The 8,203-nt window shown below is 41.1% G+C and overlaps 1 non-coding gene across 1 annotated transcript; it reads right to left on the bottom strand.

Annotated features, from left to right (window-relative positions):
- Window positions 1-2,834: 2,834 nt before the first annotated feature.
- trnaw-cca (transfer RNA tryptophan (anticodon CCA)) lies at window positions 2,835-2,906 on the bottom strand. The gene has a single exon. It is a non-coding gene; the product is annotated as a tRNA-Trp (tRNA).
- Window positions 2,907-8,203: the final 5,297 nt, after the last annotated feature.

Here is an 8,203-nt window from a genome sequence, read left to right as displayed (position 1 = left end):
TCCTCTTGTTGTGAAGCGCTTTGTAAACTGTGTGTTTTAAAAAGTTGTTATATAAATTAAATTGTACTTACTTAGTTGTACTCCTATCCTCATTCACTACATTCATTCCCTATCCCCTAACCCTTACTTTAACCCTCACCACTACATGCCTAACCCTTACCTTAACCCTAAAACCAAGTCCTAACCTAAGTGAGGACCGGCCAAAATTTCCTCACTCTGAAGGTTTAAACCTCAAACTGGTTGCCACAAAGACAGAAGTACGGGAACACACACACACACACACAAACAAAGGTTGGGGTTCAGATTACTAATCACTCCCTGTGGAGTTGGAGAGTTGAAGTAGGTTTGGTTAATGGCTTGGTCTGCAGTAATGAGGTGTAATGGCCCAGTGAGGGGAAGTGACACTGGAGGCCTGTTATCTCTGGTGACCTATTCAACCCTGCAGGGAATCCTCTGACACCTGCACATCAGCCTTACACTGCTGTATACTGTGTCATGCTATCAGGTCAAGGAGAGGTAGATTCAACCAGGAACAGGAAAAACTGTTTTGAACTGACCTACTGCATTACAACATTGACTATCCAAATGAATGTCACCAATAAGTTAAATAACTAGTTATAAGTGTATGGTGTGAGGAGCAAGGGAGGCGTCACACTCTATTGTTTTAGGGCTTTCCTGCTTTTTATTATGTAACAATTGGTGGGTGAATACTTTCTGCATTGTCTTTTGGCAGCAGTTCCTCCATTTGAAATTAGTATTTCATGTAATATCTCTACACTTGAAAAGCTGCTGTTGATAAATTGGTGGTAAAATTATTTCATTTCCCACTTTTTTTTTTAATCCGCTTCTTTATAGGTAGAATACAAGGTGTTTTCATGTTTCCAAATTAGCTGTTTTCCTTTTGAGTCCATAGGTTGTAGGTGGTGAAATCTGACACACATGTGTTTTAATAAACTTCATGTGGAATGGAAATCTGTCAAATACTTTGATGTTAAGGTCGTTTGTGTGGATTGGAGACAGCAAATTCACCAGCCAATATCCTCTTTAGCTTATAGGCTAAATGTCAATAGCACAAGATCATGCAGATGAACATGAACAGGCCTATTACATTCACTTCTACTTTATTTACAGGGGCAAAGGACTATGGGAGAGTCAAGTGGTGAATGAGGGAGTTGATGGTCTAAAGTCAACTACTGCATTTTATATCAAATGATAATCAGTACAATGTTTCCACACTTCACCTGTATCTTCTGAGTTTTGAGGGGCGCTGGTGGAATGTCTCTTTTTCTTGGAGCCAGCGGTTTTCTTTCTCTTCTTCTTGTTCTTCTCTTTAGTTTCTGTGTTCCTGTAGGGCAGCAGCAGCTGACAGTCTTTGTCCATGGAGGAAATGCCCTCTCGCATGCTGCAGGCTTGGCACGAGCTGAATGAACTGAAGCCCGGCTGGCTGTTGAGGCTGAAACAGTTTGAGCCCGCTGGAAAAGTCCTTGATGAAATGTGCGTCTCACCTGATTACGATGAATCCTCTCCCAGTAAAACGTTAACAGTCTTTTAAGACCATTCTGAAATATAACAAAATAAATCTTACTGCGTTTAAAAGTAAACACAGCGACCTACAAGTGGGCTGCACCACGGCGTGTATCGGCAGACCGCAGTTGTTTTTGTCCTTCAGCCCAAAACGCCTTTAAATGTTTTTACTTTTGTTGACTTATAATACGTTTTAACATTTCTCTAGCATGTGGACGACCAAACAATAACAGAAAATCCAGTTAAGACAGCCTGCTGCTTTGATTTTTAAGTATTTTCTTGTGAGACCGTTTGACCTACCGCGTTGCCCAGTGACGCGTCTCCTTAGCAACAGCACACACTGTGCTGGTAGTTTCAGTATATGGAGAAAATATTTGTCTTAATATCATCTTTATACTCGCTTTTGTTGGGGACACGTGTTGTTTGAGTTTACTGGACAGAGTAAGAAGGAAGAGAAGTGTGTTTCTTAATTAACTTGATTTTATTGATGCCTATATTTCATATTCACAAGTGCAAATTTACAGATAAGAACAACTAGGGCTAATTTAATTTCTGTGTTCAACAAACGCAAACAATAGGCTACATAAACACTATCTCATAAAGTAATAAAAAAAAAAAAAAGCTGCGAAAACTGTACCGTTATGTTCACTTTAGCCTACAATGTATTTATCTGAGACTTGTATCCACCTCCTAAAACATTGTTTATTAAAATGTAGGCTAAAACGTAGGCCTTTGTTGTTGTTTTTATGTTTTGTATTGTTGAAGTCTAAGTGAACAGAATGAGAGAATGTTTAAGGAAGACTGTTAACTCTCCCTGTTGATTTCCTCCCTGCATCATCACCCTGCCAACAGCACAGTTATATAACTCTATACCAAGTCATATCAAACAAAATCTCATTAAATGGGGTTTGTGGTCAAATCTATTTAGGGATCCTTGATATGAAAAGGTTTACGAGGTCCTGGTTTGAGATAAAGCTACTTGACCTGGCGATGTAGACATAGCCTAAGTCAAAATACATTTTTATTTTTATTTCCTTCATTTCTTAAAGTTTGGATTAATCATTTGGAGACGTACAGTATAAATTGGAATATACAGGCTATACAGAAAACGTTAAAAGCATAACAAGTTGCCTACAATTAATGAGAGGTTTGCATCTACATTCCCGATTATTCTAATGCAATGTTTAATGCATTGCGGCACAAATGAAATCGTTTCAATAGGACCAAGTACGCAGAAAGAGACACAAAGCAGATTGTACAACGTTGCCTATTACATACATATACAATTGCAGTATGGTCAAGCAAAGATTTGACCCCGACGTGATTTGAACACGCAACCTTCTGATCTGGAGTCAGACGCGCTACCGTTGCGCCACGAGGTCTATGCAAAAAAACTGTCAACAAAACAGGATAGAACCTAGAATAGACTAGAATAGACTAGAATAGAATAGAATAGAACTATTAGGTTCCTGTGCAGAGAAATCCCTCTGTTCACAAGTCACGAGACAGGGTTAAGGAGTGGGGAGTAAAAGAAAAGCTTATACATTACATTATTACATTACAGTAATCGGATTATGAGAAGTGTAACTGTAACTGTAATCTTTTACAACAAAGAAAAAACAGTGTCTTTGTAAATAATGAATGGAATAAATGATGAAATCATGATAAAAATGGATCATTTTATGTGGTTTTTATTACAGGCAAGTAATATGTAATCTGTAACAAATTACATTTTGAAAGCAGTTTGAAACCTTTCCAACCTTGCGTGCACACACACACACACGCACACACACACACACACACACACACACACACACATACACACCTACACACACACACACACACACACACACACACACACATCAGTCAGACTTAGCCTTGAATCAGATGTATGTGCCTTAGAGATATTCACACTCGTCACCGGCTCAGACTGCTGTCATCAGTATCCGGGGTTACATTAGTGACCTTTCAGTTCACTTCTAGTACAGGCATTTTGTGAGAAAAAAGGGGTGAACCTCACACAAATTACAACAGAAAATCTGACAAATGTTTATTACTTATAAAAGTCTCCTCTATAACATATAAAAAATCCTAAGAGATCCAAGTGGTGGAAAGTATTTTTCAAAGCTGTTTCTTAACCATACCCTGGTACCACTTTTTTTGCTTCCTAAAATAATATTTTAAAGCAACATCACTATATTAGTATACTTGTATACAAGGCAACATAAATTGGCACTAATCCATATAAATGTTGGCATTGATTAACATAAATTTAAAACAAAATTATTTAAATATCACTTAAAATAGCACTTTTATATTACTTTCAAAATATTTGTGACTGCCAAATTGGCACTAATCAACATAAATGTTGGCACTGATGAACATAAACTTAAACATGTTAACTTTTAAGTAAAACTTAAACATTGCTGGTCATCATCAGTGTAAGTTGTCTGGCTCACCTTCATCATCTTCATCGTCATCACATGCAGCCTGACATGAATTTGCACACCCCGATCCTTTGCAGTTGCTGCATGCAACAGAGCACTCAATGTCATGCTTCTTGCATGTGCACCTCAGGCTGCTGTGACCACTGAGCATGTTGATGAACTGCTGCTTGTTTGTGTTGTTTGCAAGGAACTCGTCTTTATTCATTGTAACAGGCATGTCCTCATCCCTGGTTACCGTTGCTCCAGTCCTCCCACCTGCTCGCCTGCGGTGTGTCATGTCTTTGCTGGATGTGCCCTGATAACCGTCGAACACGACAACTGCCTCTCCATACTTCCTTGTGAGTAAACCAGTGCTAGCAGATGCCATCTGGGCGCTCCACACACCTGATCTTCTAGGAGTCACAGGCCATGTTCAATATGTGCTGGATGGAGCACTTGTTCAGCGCATCCTGTGGACACGTGGATCCACATACAAGGACATCTGCAAGCTGTACAGCGAGTATGTCACAAGGAAGTATGGAGAGGCAGTTGTCGTGTTCGACGGTTATCAGGGCACATCCACCAAAGACATGACACACCGCAGGCGAGCAGGTGGGAGGACTGGAGCAACGGTAACCAGGGATGAGGACATGCCTGTTACAATGAATAAAGACGAGTTCCTTGCAAACAACACAAACAAGCAGCAGTTCATCAACATGCTCAGTGGTCACCTACAGAAGAAGAACTGTCAGACGTACCATTGGTGATGATACAGATCTGCTCGTCCTCCTCATCTACCACACCAACCTCAAGTCACATGACCTCTTCTTCAAACCTGAGCCGAAGAAGAGCACGAAGAAGCCACGTGTCTGGAACATCAAGGCCGTCAAGCAGCAGCTGGGTCCCAGTGTGTGAACTCACATCCTCTTCATCCATGCAATAGCCGGGTGTGACGCTACCTCCCGCCTTTATGGCATTGGGAAAGGAGCTCCCCTCAAGAAATTCACAACCAGCGGTGACTTCTGTGAGCAAGCTACAGTGTTTGACACACAGTCAGCTTCCACAGCAGATGTGTCAGCAGGAGAGAATGCTTTGCTGTGCCTGTACAATGGGAAGCCTGGGGAGGGACTCGACTCACTACGACACAAGCGCTTTTGTGAGAAGGTGGCTACTAGCACTTCTCATGTACAGCCACAGGGTCTGCCACCTACGTCAGCAGCAGTGAAGTACCACAGTCTTCGTGTGTACTACCAGGTGCAGCAGTGGAAGGGAACCGTAGATGAACTCCTGCCACAAGAATGGGGATGGAAAGAGAGTGATGGGGGGCTTGTCCCTGTCCAAACTGACTTACCACCAGCTCCACAGGAACTCCTACGGGTCATCAGATGCACCTGCAAGACAGACTGCAGCAGCCTGAGGTGCACATGCAAGAAGCATGACATTGAGTGCTCTGTTGCATGCAGCAACTGCGAAGGATCGGGGTGTGCAAATTCATGTCAGGCTGCATGTGATGACAATGTTATAGAGGGGACTTTTATGAGCAATAAACATTTGTCAGATTTTGTGTTGCAATTTGTGCGCAGTTCACAACTTTTTCATACAAAATACCTGTACTATTACAGATGGCACATCTCGGAGGGTCACTCATTGTTGCACCCGTGCTGAAAACACAAACACAGTTTCTGGTTGATTGTGGACAGTACTGAACCCTTTGTGTGGACATCAGACAAGAAGACATGCATAAATCAATTTTTTAACATGGGCAGCAATGGGAAATTGTGGCATCACCGATTTCAGTATTTTTCAATACTTTCCACCACTTGGATTTCTTAGGACTTTTGATATGTTATAAATGACATGTTTATGAGACTAGAACAGTTGAAAGAGTTTGTGTTGCAATTTGTGCGGGGTTATGTCGTATAATGCCTGTATTATTCCTTGTGGGACAATTCAACGTACACATGGCCTTCAGGTCAACGTTTCATCAATACCATCAATCCAGTAAAAATCAATGGCATGCTCCTGATCACCGGGGTGAAATCAAATCTTAATACCGACAAGCGCACATGATCATCAGATGAAACTGGAGCAGCGTGAGACCTGCTGCTCTGAACTATTTTAAGCCCTTGGATAAATCTGGGCAGTGGACCTTTGGTCAGCGACGGGTCCGCTGAGCCAAACGGACTTAGCTAGTTGGCCGTGAGCTGGAAACTACAGAGCTAAAGAGCAAGAAAGAGATGAATTATTTCCAGTCTGTCAGCATACTCGCAAAATGGTTCACCAAAAGACAGAAACACAGCTAGAAATACAGATAGATGGATAGATAGATAGATAGATAGATAGACAGGCAGGCAGACAGACACAAGACAGACAGACAGACAGATAGATAGATAGATAGATAGATAGATAGATAGATAGATAGATAGATAGATAGACAGGCAGGCAGGCAGACAGACACAAGACAGACAGACAGACAGACAGACAGACAGACAGATAGATAGATAGATAGATGGATAGACAGACAGACAGATAGATAGATAGATAGATAGATAGATAGATAGATAGATAGACAGACACAAGACAGACAGACAGACAGACAGACAGATAGATAGATAGATAGATCTGAGTTGTTCTTTTGGGGTAGACAAGGGTCAGAATTGCTGTCATCCAAAACTCTAAGGCAATTGCAAGGCAAATTCAGCCTTCTCATTTTAATTATTGCTTCATCATACATTATTGGTGGACTCTTGACACTCTGGACACGTTACACACTTAAGAAAGCACTTTTGTACAAATTTGTATTACTCCAAAGAAAGGAAAATGTTTGCCACTATTGATTTGCTTAAGCGAAAATGAAAAGCTGGAAACAAAATTCCTTGCTATCATGTTTTTCCTGATTTGACACTTGTTATGTGAAACCAGGTCCTTTTAAATGGCAGCGTGGGGACTTCACATGTCGGCTCTGTCAACATCCTCAGCACGCAGCATGGTATTTCCCAGGGAGTTTCCATCCTATTCCTGTCCAGCAGAATCCCGTCCCCTGCTACTTCCTCACATACACAAATACACACACACACACACACACACACCTACACACACACACACACACACACACACACACACGCACACACATACACAAACAAACACATGCAGACACAGTAACCCTTGTAGTTATTACTAAGTTGGGTCTTGGATGCTCTGAAGCACAAGCTTTTGCAAAAAATCTCACACACACACACACACACACACTTATACACACGTACACACATGCAGACAAACTCACACACAGTAACCTTTCTAGTCATTACTAGGATACCAAATTTGTCCCTTGGATGCTATGTTCTGTCTGTTCCTATTAAACCACACACCCACCGGCACTAAGAATAGGACAAATCTCTGAGCCCAAACAAGTCCATCCTGCTTCTGCATTTCCTCCACACATCTCAGCCATTCCAGTAAGAACATTATAACTACAGGAAGAAAGAGAGTAAATTACAAGGCTGAGACAGAGGAGATACATAACATAAATCAATAGGAGTGATAGTGTTCAAAGTGGGAAACAAACTTGATACAGATTTTTTTTTTCAGTCCACTTCCCAAAAGTATTTTGTCTCAGGATACAGTAGGAAAGCTGAGAGTAACAAAATGTGGGTGGGAAACAAGAGTAAAAGTCCCGGCAACATTAATCCAATAGGAGGCCACAGGGGCGCATGTTACAGAGGCAGGGCTTTTAACACTATATCCATATAATATATTATATACCATCTGCAGGCTGGATACCAACTCAGCTAACACAAACTGTACATACATGAAGCAAAGTAATCAGATCTTCTAACATGGTAAAGTAGGCTAAGTTATGCTATGTTAAATCCGTTGCATTATATCAGTATACTGTACAACTCATTCTTTGTCAAGAGAGTGAAGTTGCGTTCATGTGCTGGGGGGAAGGTCCGACATCTGGGACTTCCAAGTGGGCTGCAGTGTTGCATTCATGTGATATTTTGTTGGAAAATCAAACCCAGAAGACAAACAAACACAAAATGTGTTTTCTTACTTTGGACTGACACACACTTTTGTTTTTTCGCCTTGTCGAGAAGGTTAAAGGTTGCGTCATAACTCAGAAACTCACTAAAGCTTGTGGGTACTGTAGCATTTCACAAGGAACTCAGGAATAAAACATGATTTCTAAACAACAAAGTTGAAATCAGATTGGCTGATGGCTTCTACAGAAACACATACAGTGGTTTCAAAAT

The sequence above is a fragment of the Centroberyx gerrardi genome, chromosome 11 (genome assembly GCF_048128805.1).
Source record: "Centroberyx gerrardi isolate f3 chromosome 11, fCenGer3.hap1.cur.20231027, whole genome shotgun sequence".
In the NCBI taxonomy this organism is placed as follows: domain Eukaryota; kingdom Metazoa; phylum Chordata; class Actinopteri; order Beryciformes; family Berycidae; genus Centroberyx; species Centroberyx gerrardi.
This window is presented reverse-complemented; position numbering and strand designations above follow the sequence as displayed.